Raw genomic sequence first — 17,212 nt, forward strand, 5'->3', positions numbered from 1 at the left:
TAGCTGCCAACTCACAAAGCACAGAGATGCAAAAATGAGGCTGGCTGGGGGTGTGAACACATGTGCCTGTGTAGATGTGTGAGTACGTGCATGTGTGCAAGTGTAAAAATGCATCAGCATGAGTGTATGTGCATCTGTGGGCATGTGTCTGATTGCATGTATGCGTTTGTGTGTATGTGCATGTGTGTGCACCTCTGTGCATGTTTTTGCATGTGTATTATTGCATACACATATTCCACCAATGCAGTTTTCCCTGGAGTTCCCTGACTCTCCATTTCCAATGCTGTGTCTCCCAGGAAGCCAGCAGTTTCCACCCGAGCTGGTTCAGCACCACTGGACCAAGGGAAGTAATAGAAGGCAGCAGGCACCCCAGAGGAGGGCAGAGCAAGCAGCAGGGGGAGGAATGCTCTGTGGGCAGCAGAGAAGGTAAGATTTGAGATGGGAGAAAGTGATCCAAATCCCACGGACCTAACAGCAGTTGACCTTGAGCCTGGCTTTGGAGGGTTATACCAAGAAGGCTGTGCCTGTCTCATGAGCTCAGCCCAGTGTCTTCCAAATGAGTCTCTGTCAAGGGCACCAGAGGGCCAGGAAGGGGAGGGGAGCAAGCTGTGGTCACACATGTGCCTGCACTGTCCTCAGTTTTAGATGCCCCAGCCACATCCCCCATGGAGCAGACCACCATATACATCTTGAAGAAAGGGCCTTCCATGGGCCTTCCAGGCCCCAGTAGTTGCTGGGTTGTGGGAGAAACCCAGTTCTCTTGCTAAGGGACTGTAGTGAAATGACAAAGTGTCCAGTTCAGCATGTGATGAATCAAAAAGATTTGCAGTGACACAAGAAGTTCTGACTGCATGCACAGGCAGAAGCTGAATTAACAAAAATGTAGTATAAAGTAAATGGGAAAAAAAATCCCTGAGCCTTAGCAATTATCCACCCAAACAGTCCAGGAAGAGGAGAGAGCAGCAACCTCTATAAGTAAACACTATTATTGTATTCTGATTCCACAGATGAGGAAACAGAGACATAGAGAAAGGAATTAACTTGGCTCTGATCACAACTGTAATGACAAACACAGGGGCAATTCTTAAAGAGCTGAGAAGGACATCCAGCTTTGCTCCTGGCCTGTTGGAATCAGGTTGAATCCCCTCCCTGGAGAACAAGATGGAGAAGGGTCATGGTCCTAGTGACCCCTTGGGGTGCATGTGACAGGGGTGCTCAGTTGGATGAGCCCTGTAAGTGACTGTGGCCAAGGGCAGTGCCTGCAGCGGTTAACATAGAGGAAGTAGGGGTGTCTCCTGACTGGTGGATGGATGGGAACTGGATCAGGGCGGTTGGGCCTTTATCCCATCAACAGTGGGAAGCAATGGAAGGGTTCTGGGCAGGGAAATTACAGTCAGATGTGGGCTCAAGGAACCTTGCTCTCAGAGTGCCTGTCTGGACAGAAGGAAACCAGTGAGGAGGCTGGAGCAGGGGGAGAGACCAGAGATCATGAAGGTTCTCTGAGATGATGGTGGTGGGGCCGGCAGTAAGGGCGAGTAAGGAGAATCCAGGATCCAACCTGCACACCCTCAAGAAACCCACCACCTACAAAGCCAAATGCCACCTAGAAGACAGCACTGATCTATTGCTTAATAACTGGCGTTTCCAGCTATTTACACGCAACAGTCCCCTCCCTGTCACAGAACAGGTGTCAAAAATACAGCAAACTGCATAGTGCTGAGAGAGTCAATTTGACAGTTCTAATTTACTGAGGCTGAGTTATGTGAGAGTGTAAGCAAATCTTCCTTGTCAAAGTTGATATTGAAAATGGAGAAAAATGATTGTAGAGTCAACACTCTAATAATTCGAGAGGTATTCTTATTTCCTCTGGAAAATTCTAGCACTACTCACATGCATATGACCTCTCATCCCCCAAACCTGTCCCCCCAAAAGAACATGCCATTTGGACTCGCAGAAATATGGGTGACTCCAGAGGTGGCGTTACTCTGGCTCTCAGCCATGAAGGTCCCATGCAAATCAGCTCCACAATCTCCACCAATGTAATGTGACAAACCTTGGGGGACCCTGGGGACAAATGCCTAAAAGAGAACATACATTTCTTAGACAGAATAAAGCACACTAGTTCTTGACTATTTTTGCCTGTTTTTCACATTTTTATAATCTCTTTGGCATTTTAAGTAGAAGGAAAAAGCAAAAGAAAATCTCAGTGACCATGTCTGTGTTTGCCACATTTAACACCTAAATAAGCTGGGGCACTCTGTTTTTGTCACCTTCTCCTCCTTCCGATTCCCACTGGCACTAAATGACACTGAGTTGCCCTCTTGGTTTTCCCCTCTGTGTTAAAGACGCATATTTGGTTCTCCTGGTTGGTCCTGGTGCCCAGGCACACGTGGTGGGCCCCTGCTTCCTGCCCCAGGTGGGGCTGGTTTTGGTTTCACCCTGATTCTCTGCCTTTACCTTCCTGAGAATCGCACAGCAAAGAGCACACCTGAGCCTTGTTACCTCTCCTGGCCACTCACAGACAACCCAAGAGGAGCCTTGGGGTCCAACTTGGGGTTAAAAGTCAGGAAGGTTCATAAGCCACCACTTGAATTCACTTCCACACCCAGCCCAGGGCAAGAGGGAGCTCCTAAGATACCTGAGGCCATTTGTCTAAGTCAATGAAAGATACTAAGTTGCTATGTGAAGCAACATGGGGACAAGAAAGGTAACAGTTGCATTTTGGGAAAGTGATTTCACTGACTCTCAAAAAGTGAAAAGGATTTGGCATCACATCCGGTTTCTGGCCTGGCCAGCTCAGTGTCCACACATCAGAGGTGATGTTTGCAAAATCAGAGATGGGCAAGACACACTCTGAGTTATCAACAGGTGCCACTGAAGTGCAAACCAATCCACGTGCAGAACAACCCCAAGTCAGGAAGTGGGAGAGTCTGATATCCAAAACCAATACCACATCCATTAATTGATATTTGACACTTTACGATAGTTTCCTGTTTCCCTTTGATTGATTGCAGTCAAGGGTGGCAAATAAATGCTTTGTCCTGTTTAGAGAAATCCCCATTTGCCCATGCTACAGACGTTCTGTGAGGAGACACAAGACAGTGGAAACGGCCCACAGCTTACTGAATTCCTGTGCAAATAGACTCCTTATTCCATAGCTGGAAGTGGGGAAGCCTCGTGGAAGTTTAATGTGTCAGGCACTTGTCAAGAAATAGCCCCTTGTTCAGTGACTTTGGACTACACATGAGCTAGTCTGACCTCTGCCTCGAAGCAGCTAGCCCAGGACACCAAACCAGTGGCCCCTGGTAGCCTCAATTACAAGTGTGTCCTGTTCCCTGCTCTTATAAATCAAATGTCAGCTCACATCCTTATCAATTCCAACTTCACATCAGGTCTCATTAAAACAAACATTCACAGTACAAATAAAATGAGTGGCTGAAAAGCCAGGTTGCTCCATCACTTGATAAAAAGAAGAGAACTTGATTTCAATTAAGGTTTGCACTGAACAGTGAGGAAGCACAAGGAAGCCGGGACCAGAGACGGGGAGAGAGAGGAGCCTCACATGGAATCTTTGTCCTCAATCCAAAGCCCTGGGTGCTCCTCGTGCATGCCTTGTGCACTTACAGGCTTTGGGGCCTGGGTGTCCCTGGAGAGGGAAAAGAGTTCATCCCATAGGACATTCTGCTCTCCCAGGATATCCTTGCCAGGGAGATGGCCCTGTCCTGGACGAGGCAGTCACTCAGGACACCGCAGCTGGATCTGCCCCTATCCTCATTCTTCAGCTAGAGAGGAGAGCCACAAAATCATTTAGCCTCCATGTGAGGAAGCCACTGGAAGGCTAATTCTGATGACCAGTGTTGACCTAAGAAGAAATGGATGCTAGATGCTCTCAGACCTTTCCACCTAGCTTGCTGCACCTTACCTCCCTTAGGCATCACCAAGATGTTTTCCAATCAAATGTTTTCCTATTTGGTTGGCACTTGCTGGGTCCTCCCAGGGGCTACCCCAGTAAATTGGAAGGAAGTGGTCCCATGGGAGTCCATGACTGAGGCACTATTCAGGACTCAGCCAAACATACGTTCAAATTCCAGTCCTCCACCACCACTTTCTAGACCTGTGATCTGGAGTGAGGGGCTTAGCCTCGCTTAACCTCAGTTTCCTCATGTGGAGATTTAATATCCTCTGCCTGGCAGAATGGCCGTGAGACTGAAGGAACACATATGAAAGGATCATAAAGCCCTCTGGATCTGGCTTATTGGTGTCCAGACTGTTATTTTTGCCCCCAAGCCCATGGCTGGGTATGTATGTCTTGCTCGCAGGGGGAAGCCCTTCAGCTGAATGTGGAAGAAGGGTGTGGTGGAGGCAATAGCTGCCAGAGGCACTGCTCATGGAGTGGGCTGAAGAGCAGGAGGAGGCTGGGAATGGCCTCCTACAACCTTGATCTTGCCAGAGCCCTGCTTCTTGATCTTTGAGGTGCATTCCCGCATAGGAACAAGGTTGGACAGCCCCAACTCCTGCCTGCCTTTGCCAAGTGTTGCACTGGGGATCCAGCAGGAAGTGAAACAAACCCAGACTCTTTCTTTTGAGGCACTTCCAGGTTAGGGAATCCTGGGCTATGGCTGCCACAGACCATACTGTGATGTGGCAACCTCCCTGCTGCCCTTTGAAAGTCTTCATATCAGTGGCTATGCCCTCCCTTCTGTGGGAGCTCTAAACCCCGTACCCAATAAGTGCATAACACAAGTATGTATAAGAGATAAAGCACCCAGTCCTCCTTTCTAGGAGGCAGATGGCTGAGAAAAGTTTGTTTTTAGCCTCTGAATGTCTGCTCTTGGCAGTGTCAGACCTGGGCACCAAGATGTGGGATGGAAAAGGGAAAGCATGTGGGCCTTGTCCATACTCTGGTGGCAGGCTGGTGGGGAGTGTGGGGGAGCAGATAGAGATTTAAGTACAACAGAGGGCCCACCAGCTACAGCACCAATGGAGTACCAGTGAGGCATTGGTGGGAGATGGGGGTAGGAGGGCACAGTGTGAGGCTGTTGTGGAGGAGAGATCAAGGCCTTCTGAGTTGTGCAGAATGGAAGGGAGAGGTAGAAGTGGGAGGAGGTCACTGCCATAAGCCTCACAAAATGCAAGCTGTTTTTCTGGTCTGTGGACTCAAAGATTTTGAAGCCAGCTTTTCCATTTTCTGCAGGAGTATTTCTACCATAGCTGACTTATCCCTGCTTCCCAGAATGCTTTGTATGCTTTGGGGCCACTCTCCCACCAGCAGTTTGGTTATGAAAACATCAATAATGGGACCCCTGGTGGAACTGCCCCATACCTAGTTTACTGCCTTCCCTCTGGGCCTTACCTAATTAACCCCTGGGAAGGCCCTTCCAACAGCAAGACCCCCCGCCCCTCCCATTGCCCCACAACCCCCACTGCCCGGTCAAAGGGAAGGCCTCTGGGAGGAGCTGCATGGGCAACCCTCACAGCCCTGGGGGACCAATCTGAAGCTGCTCTCCCAAATGACAAGGAAATTTCTTGGGCCCAAAGCTCCACCCATAAAAAAGACTCAAACTTTTTTTTCCCTAGAAATTCGACTTCTCAGAGAGAAGGAAAGAAGTGTCCATTCAAAAGCACCTCCCACCCACCCTTCCCCTCTACACAGATGCTGGTGGTGGGAGGATTTGGGCCTCTCATTTGGCTCCGTCTGGCTCACTCTGTGGTGCTACACAGTGGATTAGGAGATTGGGTCAAGGGGGCAAATGCCCAGGCTCTTCACACACTCAGCCAAGGGTTCAGCCCAGAAAACAAAAAAAGCCACATTCCTCCCATTGTCATTTGCACCCCTTTGTCTTGGCGCCACCACATCTCCTGTGTGCCTTTGAAGCAGCTAATATGAGTTTCCTTGGTTGTGTTTAGGGCCTGGGGGATCAGTGACAAGGCCAGAGCCCAAGCCATACGTAACAGCATGGGCTTGGGGGAGGGGAAGAGGAATAGGCATTAAGTCCCTTTGGAGTATCCAACCCTACATTTCATCCACCCTGGTATTTAGTTCTAACACTAATTTTGAAAGGCAGTTATCATTAACCCATTTCCCAAATACAATAAATAAAGTTCACAGAAGTTCAGCAACCAGCCCAAAGTGTCACAAAGCTAGCAAGTGGCCAGAGGTTGGATTCTAACCCAGACTCTTTAATTTCAAAGGCTCACGTTCTTTCCTCTGCTCTACCCAATATTCCTGGTTGTATAATTCAAACACTCCCCATCAAACTTCCTTTGGCAGTCTGCACCTATTTAACACATTCAATCCTACCCACACTTACTGAGCCTCTATACCGTACAGGCAAGGGCCTGAGGAGCAATATTAGAGTCTTTTCCACGAGAACAAGAATTTTTGCCAATGTTGCCCATTCTTACAACCTATTGGCTAAAACTGTGCTGCCCAACACAGTGGCTACTAGTCACATGTGGCCATTTAAACTTAAATTAATTAAAATTATATAAAGTTAAAAATTTAGTTCTTCAGTTGCTCTAGCCACATTTCAAGTGCCCAAGAGCTGTTTGTTGACTCCCATGTTGAGCAGTGCAGATACAGGTCCTGTCCATGATCTCAGAAAATTCCATTGAACAGTTCTGCTCTGGAACAATGCCTGGCACTAAAAAGATCTCTCTTTAATGTAGAATGAATAAAAAGACTTGAAAGGATATAACTTTGACAAATCATAGATGCAGGAAACAGCATTTCAGGTTGAAGATCAATAAATCCAAAACTTTATTGATTTATATTTCTGATAATGGTGGACTAGGTAATTTGAGTCATTCCTCTCAATAAAAACAACTAGAAAAGCAGGATAAAGGGGTAAATTTATGAGCAAATGAATATGAATACAGACTGTATAAAATAATAAGAATGATATATTGTGGGGAGTCTTAAAGTATAGATAAAATTAAAATACACTAGCACAAAAGCATGTGAATTGGAAGAGGGAAATAGAATTGAGGCATTTTAGGTCTTTTCATTGCCTGGAAAGAAATTAACATTAGACCTTGAGAAATCAAGGATGACTGTAATCTCTAGGGCAGCAGTTCTCAAATGTGGCCTAAGGATCCCTGAGGTCCTTCCTCGAGAACTTTTCAATGGGTCTGAAAGATAAAAACTATTTTCATAATTACACTGAGATGTTAGTTGCCTTTTGCATTCTCCTCTCACAAGTATGCAGTGGAGCTTTCCAGAGGCTACATGACCTGTGATATCACAATAGATTGAATGAAAGAGCAGATACAAAAATCCAGCTGTTTTCTATGAAGCCAAACATTGAAGAATTTGCAAAAATGTAAAACAATGTGAATCTCCTCATTACATTTTTTGTTTAGAAGAATGTAATTATTTTTCATAAAAAATGTTACCTATCTTGACACATAATTGTGTATTAGCCAGGGTTCTCCAGATTAACGAAACCAGTAAGATGTGCATGTGTGTATATATGTATATACATTGCATTCCCTCAGGGCCTTGTATGTATACACACACACACACACACACACACACAGAGAGAGAGAGAGAGAGAGAGAGAGAGAGAGAGAGTTATATATATATGGAATTGGTTTATGTGATTGTGGAGGCTGACAAGTCCCAAGATCTGCAGGGTGAGTCAGCAAGCTGGAAACCCAAGAAAGTCAATGGTGCAGTTCAAGCCAGAGTTCAAAGGCTGAGAACCAGGAGAATCAATGGTGTAGCTCCAGATTGAAGTCTGGTAGGCTTAAGATCCAGGAAGAATCAATGCTTCAGTTTCAGTCTAAAGGGAGGAAAAAGCTCATGTCCTAGTTAGAAGGCTTTTGGGCAGCAGGAGTTCCCTCTTACTCAGCCTTTTGTTCTATTCAGGCTTTCATCTGATAGATGAGGCCCACTAACACTGGGAAAGGTAACCCATTTTGCTCAGTCTACTGATTTAAATGTTAATCTCATCCAGGAACACCCCCACAGAAACACTTAGAATGTTTGACCAAATATCTGGGCACCTTGTGTCCCAGTAAAGTTGACACATAAAAGTAACCATCACAAATAGATTTATATTTTTAAATGAATTGATAAATATTTTAAATTGTTTCAGCTTTACTCTTGGATATATTAAGTGCCAACAGATATAATGCCCATAAGGATGTAAATGGGGTCCAGAGATGAAAATATTTGAGAATCCCTTCTCTAAGTAACCATTAGTGAAAATATATGCATATAAGTATTAGGTTGGTGCAAAAGTAATCGTGGGTTTTGCCATTAATTTTTATGATAAAAACGTGATTAGTTTTGTACCAACGTACTACCAACTAACCAGGGTAGGGGAAAGAGGAAGAATGGAATAATTCTTAAAAATCAATTAAAGAAGAAAAGAAAGATGAGGAAAAGGGACTTGTAAGAGTTCTTTTTATATTTTAGGTTCAAATCTCTTTTTAGAGACATGATTTGCAAACATATTCTTCCAGTTTATGGCTTGTTTTTGCTTCTCTTAACAATGTCTTTTGAAGAGTAGAACTTTTAATTTTGATGAAGTTCAACTTATTTACTTTTCATTTTAAAGCTTTTATTTTTGGTGTTGCATGTAAGATCTCTGCTTAACCCAAGGTCATATAGTTTGTCCCCTGTTTTCTTTTAAAAGTTTTACAGTTTTAGTTATTTAGATCTATGATTCATTTTTAGTTAATCTTTGAAATCAGATAATGGAAGCCCTTCAACTTTGCTCTTTCTTTTCAAAATTGTTTTGACTATCCTGGGCTTTTGTATTTCTGTATGAATTGTATGGTATGTGTATTCTCTCCTATTTTCTTATTCTAATTTAAGCTTATCTGCTTTGTTGATCTTTTCAAAGAACGAATTTTTGTTTTCATTTATTTTTCTCTCGTTTTTATTTTTCCATTTCATTGATTTCTGTTCTAATCTTCATTATTTCTTTGTTTGCTTTGCATTTACTAATAGTTTACCCTCTTTTCTTGAAATGGAAGTTTAGGTTGTTAATTTGGGAAATTTCTGCTTGTTTTGATATAGGCATCTATGGTAATAAATTTCCTCTAGGCACTGCTTTTGGAGTATTCCATTAATCCTAGGTTATATTTCATTGTCATTTACACAATTTTTTTAAAGTTTCCCTGTGATTTATTCTTTGATCCGTGAGCTATTTAAGAGTTTTCTGTTAATTTCAAAATATTTGTGGTCAGAGAATATACTTTGTATGATTTCAATTTTCTTTTTTATTTTATTTTATTTCAAAAGTTTTTGGGGAACAGGCAGTTTTTGGTTACATGGATAGGTTCTCTAGTGGTGATTCCTGAGATTGTGGTGCACCCATCACCTGAGCAGTGTACACTGTACCCAATGTGTAGTCTTTCATCCTAATGTATTGAGTTTTTTTGTGGCCCAACATATGGTATGGAGAATTTTCTTGTGGGCTTGAAAAGACTATGTATTCTGTAGTCCTTAGATAGAGTATTTGTATCTATAAATACCAGGTCAACTGGTTGATAGCGTTCTTCATGTCTTCTATATTCTTGCTGATTTTCTGTCTAGTTGTTCATCAGTTATTGAGTTTGTGGTATGAAAATCTACAGCTACTATTGTAAAATTATCTATCTTGTTTTGATTCTCTCAAAATTTATTTCATGTATTTTGAGCTTTGTCGTTAGGTGCATATTTGCTTGTAATGTCATATCTTTCTGATGTATTGACCTTTATCATTATGAAATGTTTCGCTTTGTCTCTGGCAATATTTTCTGTCTTAAAGTCTATTTTGTTTGTTTTTAATGTAATTATATATGTATATGCATGTATTTCTTTTTTAAACATTTTGTTAAGAACACTTTACACAAGATCTACCCCCTTAACAAGTTTTTAAAAGTACGATATAATGTTTTTCTCTATTGTCATGGTGTTGTACATACATTAAATATCTAGAACTTAGTAATCTTGCATAATTGAAATTTTATACATCTTGATTAGCAATTACTCATTTCCCCCTTTCTCCAGCCCTTGGAAACCACCATTCTAATCTTTGCTTCTATAAGCTTGACTATTTAGATACTTCATATAAGTGGAATCATGCAGTTTGTCTTCTTTGCTTATTTCACTGAGCATAATGTCCTCAAGGTTTATCCATGATGTCACATGTTGCAGGATTTCCTTCTTTCTGTAAGGCTGAATAACATTCCATTGTGTGTGTGTGTATGTGTGTAACATTTTAAATTCATTTATTTGTTAATAGACATTTAAGTGGTTTTCTCATCTTGGCCATTGTGAATAGTGTTGCAATGAACATGGGATTGGTTATATGTTTTCAGGTCCTGATTTTAATTCCCTTGGATAAACACAAAGAAGTGGGTTTGCTGCATCATATGGTAGTTCTAGTTTTTGAGGAACCTCCATACTTTTTTCCATAGTGGCCACACCATTGTGCAAGCCTAACAACATTGTACAAAGGTTCCAGTTTTTCTACATCCTGCCAACACTTGCTGTATTTTTTTTTAAATAGCCAGCCTAAACAGGTGTGAAGTAATCTAACACATTTGATTTTCATTTCCCTGATGATTAGTAATGTTGAACATCTTTTTATTACACCCCTGGCCATTTGTACATTTTGGTCTATTTAAGTCTTTAGCCCATATTTTAAGGAGGTTGTTAGATTTTTTTGCTATTGAATTGTAGGCATTCCATATATATTTTGGAAATGTACTCCTTATCTGACATATGGTTTATGATACATGCAAATATTTTCTCCTATTAGATAGTTTGCCTTTTCATTCTTTGTTTCCTTTGCTGTCCAGAAGTCTTTCAGTTTGGTGTAGTACCATTTGTCTTTTTTGCTTTTGTTCCCTAGGCTTTGGTGTCATATCCATGAAGCCATTGCCAAGACCGATGTCATGAAGCTTTTCCCCTGTATTTCTTCTAGGAGTTTTACAGTTCAGGTCTTATGCTTAAGTATTTAATCCATTTTGAGTTGATTTTTGTGTATAGTGTAAGATAAGGTCCAATTTTCTTCTTATATATGTGATATCCAATTTTCCCATCACCATTTGTCGAAGAGACTGTCCTTTCCCCATTCTATATTCTTGGTAACCTTGTCAAAGATTAGTTTACCATATATGTGTGTATTTTTTCTAGGCTCTCTTTTTGTTCCATTGGTCAATATGTCTGACTTTCCAATGACACCATACTGTTTTAATTACAGTAGCTTTGTAGTATACTTTGAAATCAAGAAGTGTGATGCCTTTAGCTTTGTCCTTTTTTTCAAAAATTTTTTTTGGCTATTTGGGGTTTTCATGCTTCCATATGAATTTTAGAATGATTTTCTCTATCTCTGTAGAAATCCTCCTGGGATTTTGATAAAGCATTGAACTGTAGATCACTTTGCATAGTATGGCCATTTAAGCAATATTAATTATTCTAATCATGAACATAGGATGTCTTTTATTTATTTGTGTCTGCTTTAATATCTTTGATCTATATTTTATAGTTTTTTGTCTAGAAGTCTTTCATCTCCTTGCTGAAGTTTATCCTAAGTATTTTAGTTTGATATTAATTGTAAATGGATTGTTTTCTTAATTTCTTTTTTGGATAATTTTTATTAGAGAATAAATCTACTTAGGGTTTGTTGAGCTTCTGTGGTGCTCAGATAATGGTTTTCATCAATTTTGGAAATTTTGCTCAGTATTTCTTCAATAATCTTCTGCTCTTTTCTCTCTCCTCTCCTTCCGGAACTCCAATATGACACAGAAATCTCTGACACTCTATTTCTCTTCAAACTTTTGTTTTTCTGTTCTTAAAATTGGATAATATTGATCTATCTTCAAATTCTTTCTTCTGCTGTCTCAAATCTGCTAGAGATCCTCTAATGAATTTATTTCAGTTATTGTACTTCAAAGCAAGAATTTACATTTAGTTTTTCTTGTTAATTTGTTTGTCCTTACTGAGATCCTTAATTTATCAGGTAATTTTCGCACTTTCTTTTAACGTTTTAAATATGGCTTCCTTTAGTTATTTGGACATATTTTTTAACAGCTACTTTGAAGATTGTGTCTATGTCTAACATGTAAGTTCCTTTAAAAACAATTTCTACTGTTTGTTTTTTCCTGTTTATGAATCACACTTATCTGTTTCTTTAAAGCCATCCCTATATTCTGCAGGCAATTTTTTTTTTTACTGAAGCTTGACTTTTCCCTGGTACTCAGAACGTTTTCTTTATTTTTATTTTGTTATATACTTTAAGTTCTAGGGTACATGTGCAAACATGCAGGGTTGTTACAATGTACACATGTGCCATGTTGGTGTGCTGCACCCATTAAATCATCATTTATATTGGTAATTCCTAAGCTATCCCTCCCCCATCCCCCCAACTCCACAATAGGCCCAAATGTGTGATATTCCTTTCCTGTATCCAGTGTTCTCATTGTTCGTTTCCACCGATGAGTGAGAACATGCGGGTGTTTGGTTTTGTTCTTGCGATAGTTTGCTGAGAATGTGGTTTCCAGCTGCATCCATTCCCTACAAAAGGACATGAACTCAGCCTTTTTATGGCTGTGTAGATTTCCTGGTGTTGTGTGCACATTTTCTGTAATCCAGTTATCATTGATGGAATTTGGGTTGGTTCCAAGTTTTGCTATGTGAATAGTGCTGCAATAAACATACGTGTGCATGTGTCTTTTTTTTGTTTTGTTTTTTTATACTTTAAGTCTAGGGACATGTGCATGCATGACGTTTATATCATGTATAACTCCCCAATGCAATCCCTCCCTCCTCCCCCTCCCCATGATAGGCCCCAGTGTGTGATGTTCCCCTTCCCGAGTCCAAGTGATCTCATTGTTCAGTTCCCACCTATGAGTGAGAACATGCGGTGTTTGGTTTCTCTCTTGTGATAGTTTGCTAAGAATGATGGTTTCCAGCTGCATCCATGTCCCTACAAAGGACGCAAACTCATCCTTTTTGATGGCTGCATAGTATTCCATGGTGTATATGTGCCACATTTTCTTAATCCAGTCTGTCACAGATGGACATTTGGGTTGATTCCAAGTCTTTGCTATTGTGAATAGTGCCGCAATAAACATACGTGTGCATGTGTCTTTGTAGTAGAGTAATTTATAATCCTTTGGGTATATACCCAGTAGTGGGATGGCTGGGTCATATGGTACATCTAGTTCTAGATCCTTGAGGAATCGCCATACTGTTTTCCATAATGGTTGAACTAGTTTACAATCCCACCAACAGTGTAAAAGTGTTCCTATTTCTCCACATCCTCTCCAACACCTGTTGTTTCCTGACTTCTTAATGATTGCCATTCTAACTGGTGTGAGATGGTATCTCATTGTGGTTTTGATTTGCATTTCTCTGATGGCCAGTGATGATGAGCATTTTTCATGTGTCTGTTGGCTGTATGGATGTCTTCTTTTGAGAAATGTCTGTTCATATCCTTCCCCACTTTTTGATGGGGTTGTTTGTTTTTCTTGTATATTTGTTTGAGTTCTTTGTAGATTCTGGATATTAGCCTTTGTCAGATGAGTAGGTTGCAAAAATTTTTCCCATTCTGTAGGTTGCCTGTTCACTCTGATGGTAGTTTCTTTTGCTGTGCAAAGCTCTTTAGTTTAATTAGATCCCATGTGTCAATTTTGCTTTTGCTGCGTTGCTTTTGGTGTTTTAGACATGAAGTCCTTGCCCATGCCTATGTCCTGAATGGTACTACCTAGATTTCTTCTAGGGTTTTTATGGTATTAGGTCTAACATTTAAGTCTCTAATCCATCTTGAATTAATTTTCGTATAAGGGGTAAGGAAAGGATCCAGTTTCAGCTTTCTACTTATGGCTAGCCAATTTTCCCAGCACCATTTATTAAATAGGGAATCCTTTCCCATTTCTTGTTTCTCTCAGGTTTGTCAAAGATCAGATGGCTGTAGATGTGTGGTATTATTTCTGAGGACTCTGTTCTGTTCCATTGGTCTATATCTCTGTTGTGGTACCAGTACCATGCTGTTTGGTTACTGTAGCCTTGTAGTATAGTTTGAAGTCAGGTAGCGTGACGCCTCCAGCTTTGTCCTTTTGACTTAGGATTGTCTTGGCAATGCGGGCTCTTTTTGGTTCCATATGAACTTTAAAGCCGTTTTTTCCAATTCTGTGAAGAAAGTCATTGGTAGCTTGATGGGGATGGCATTGAATCTATAAATCACCTTGGGCAGTATGGCCATTTTCACGATATTGATTCTTCCTATCCATGAGCATGGTATGTTCTTCCATTTGTTTGTGTCCTCTTTGATTTCACTGAGCAGTGGTTGTAGTTCTCCTTGAAGAGGTCCTTTACATCCCTTGTAAGCTGGATTCCTAGGTATTTTATTCTCTTTGAAGCAATTGTGAATGGAAGTTCATTCCTGATTGGCTCTCTGCTTGTCTGTTACTGGTGTATAAGAATGCTTGTGATTTTTGCACATTAATTTGTATCCTGAGACTTTGCTGAAGTTGCTTATCAGCTTAAGGAGATTTGGGCTGAGACAATGGGGTTTTCTAAATATACAATCATGTCATCTGCAAACAGGGACAATTTGACTTCTTCTTTTCCTAACTGGATACCTTGATTTCTTCTCTTGCCTGATTGCCCTAGCCAGAACTTCCAACACTATGTTGAATAGGAGTGGTGAGAGAGGCATCATCCTGTCTTGTGCCAGTTTTCAAAGGGAATTTTTCCAGTTTTTGCCCATTCAGTATGATATTAGCTGTGGGTTTGTCATAAATAGCTCTTATTATTTTGAGGTACGTTCCATCAATACCGAATTTATTGAGCGTTTTTAGCATAAAGGGCTGTTGAATTTTGTCAAAAGCCTTTTCTGCATCTATTGAGATAATCATGTGGTTCTTGTCTTTGGTTCTGTTTATATGCTGGATTACGTTTATTGATTTGCGAATGTTGAACCAGCCTTGCATCCCAGGGATGAAGCCCACTTGATCATGGTGGATAAGCTTTTGATGTGCTGCTGAATCCGGTTTGCCAGTATTTTATTGAGGATTTTTGCATCGATGTTCATCAGGGATATTGGTCTAAAATTCTCTCTTTTTGTTGTGTCTCTGCCAGGCTTTGGTATCAGGATGATGTTGGCCTCATAAAAAGAGTTAGGGAGGATTCCCTCTTTTTCTATTGATTGAAATAGTTTCAGAAGGAATGGTACCAGCTCCTCCTTGTACCTCTGGTAGAATTCAGCTGTGAATCCATCTGGTCCTGGACTTTTTGGTGGGTAGGCTAGGTAGTCAATCAATCATTCAGCCTGCTATTGGTCTATTCAGGATTCAACTTCTTCCTGGTTTAGTCTTGGGAGAGTGTAAGTGTCCAGGAAATTATCCATTTCTTCTAGATTTTCTAGTTGATTTGCGTAGAGGTGTTTATAGTATTCTCTGATGGTGTGTTTGTATTTCTGTGGGGTCGGTGGTGATATCCCCTTATCATTTTTATTGCGTCTATTTGATTCCTCTCTCTTTCTTCTTTATTAGTCTTGCTAGCGGTCTGTCAATTTGTTGATCTTTTCAAAAAACCAACTCCTGGATTCATTGATTTTTGGAGGGTTTTTTTGTTCTCTATCTCCTTCAGTTCTGCTCTGATCTTAGTTATTTCTTGCCTTCTGCTAGCTTTTGAATGTGTTTGCTCTTGCCTCTCTAGTTCTTTTAATTGTGATGTTAGAGTGTCAATTTTAGATCTCTCCTGCTTTCTCTTGTGGGCATTTAGTGCTATAAATTTCCCTCTACACACTGCTTTAAATGTGTCCCAGAGATTCTGGTATGTTGTATCTTTGTTCTCATTGGTTTCAAAGAACATCTTTATTTCTGCTTCATTTCGTTATGTACCCAGTAGTCATTCAGGAGCAGGTTGTTCAGTTTCCATGTAGTTGAGCGGTTTTGATTGAGTTTCTTAGTCCTGAGTTCTAGTTTGATTGCACTGTGGTCTGAGAGACAGTTTGTTATAATTTTTCTTGTACATTTGCTGAGGAGTGCTTTACTTCCAATTATGTGGTCAATTTTGGAATAAGTGCGATGTGGTGCTGAGAAGAATGTATATTCTGTTGATTTGGGTGGAGAGTTCTATAGATGTCTATTAGGTCCGCTTGGTGCAGAGATGAGTTCAATTCCTGGATATCCTTGTTAACTTTCTGTCTCGTTGATCTGTCTAATGTTGACAGTGGAGTGTGAAGTCTCCCATTATTATTGTATGGGAGTCTAAGTCTCTTTGTAGTCTCTAAGGACTTGCTTTATGAATCTGGGTGCTCCTGTATTGGGTGCATATATATTTAGGAGAGTTAGCTCTTCCTGTGAATTGATCCCTTACCATTATGTAATGGCCTTCTTTGTCTCTTTTGATCTTTGATGGTTAAAGTCTGTTTTATCAGAGACTAGGATTGCAACCCTGCTTTTTTTGTTCTCCATTTGCTTGGTAGATCTTCCTCCATCCCTATTTTGAGCCTATGTATGTCTCTGCATGTGAGATGGGTCTCCTGAATACAGCAGACTGATGGGTCTTGACTCTTTATCCAGTTTGCCAGTCTGTGTCTTTTAATTGGAGCATTTAGTCCATTACATTTAAGGTTAATATTGTTATGTGTGAACTTGATCCTGTCATTATGATATTAACTGGTTATTTTGCTCGTTAGTTGATGCAGTTTCTTCCTAGCCTCGATGGTCTTTACTTTGGCATGTTTTTGCAATGGCTGGTACCGGTGTTCCTTTCCATGTTTAGGGCTTCCTTCAGGGTCTCTTGTAAGGCAGGCCTGGTGGTGACAAAATCTCTAAGCATTTGCTTATCTGTAAAGGATTTTATTTCTCCTTCACTGATGAAGCTTAGTTTGGCTGGATATGAAATTCTGGGTTTGAAAATTCTTTTTTAAGAACGTTGAATATTGGCCCCCACTCTCTTCTGGCTTGTAGAGTTTCTGCCGAGAGGTCTGCTGTTAGTCTGATGGGCTTCCCTTTGTGGGTAACCCGACCTTTCTCTCTGGCTGCCCTAAGATTTTTTCCTTCATTTCAACTTTGGTGAATCTGGCAATTATGTGTCTTGGAGTTGCTCTTCTGGAGGAGTATCTTTGTGGCGTTCTCTGTATTTCCTGAATTGAATGTTGGCCTGCCCTACTAGGTTGGGGAAGTTCTCCTGGATGATATCCTGAAGAGTGTTTTCCAACTTGGTTCCATTTTCCCCCTCACTTTCAGGCACCCCAATCAG

This window comes from Trachypithecus francoisi, unplaced genomic scaffold (genome assembly GCF_009764315.1).
Source record: "Trachypithecus francoisi isolate TF-2019V2 unplaced genomic scaffold, Tfra_2.0 Lachesis_group6, whole genome shotgun sequence".
In the NCBI taxonomy this organism is placed as follows: Eukaryota; Metazoa; Chordata; class Mammalia; order Primates; family Cercopithecidae; genus Trachypithecus; species Trachypithecus francoisi.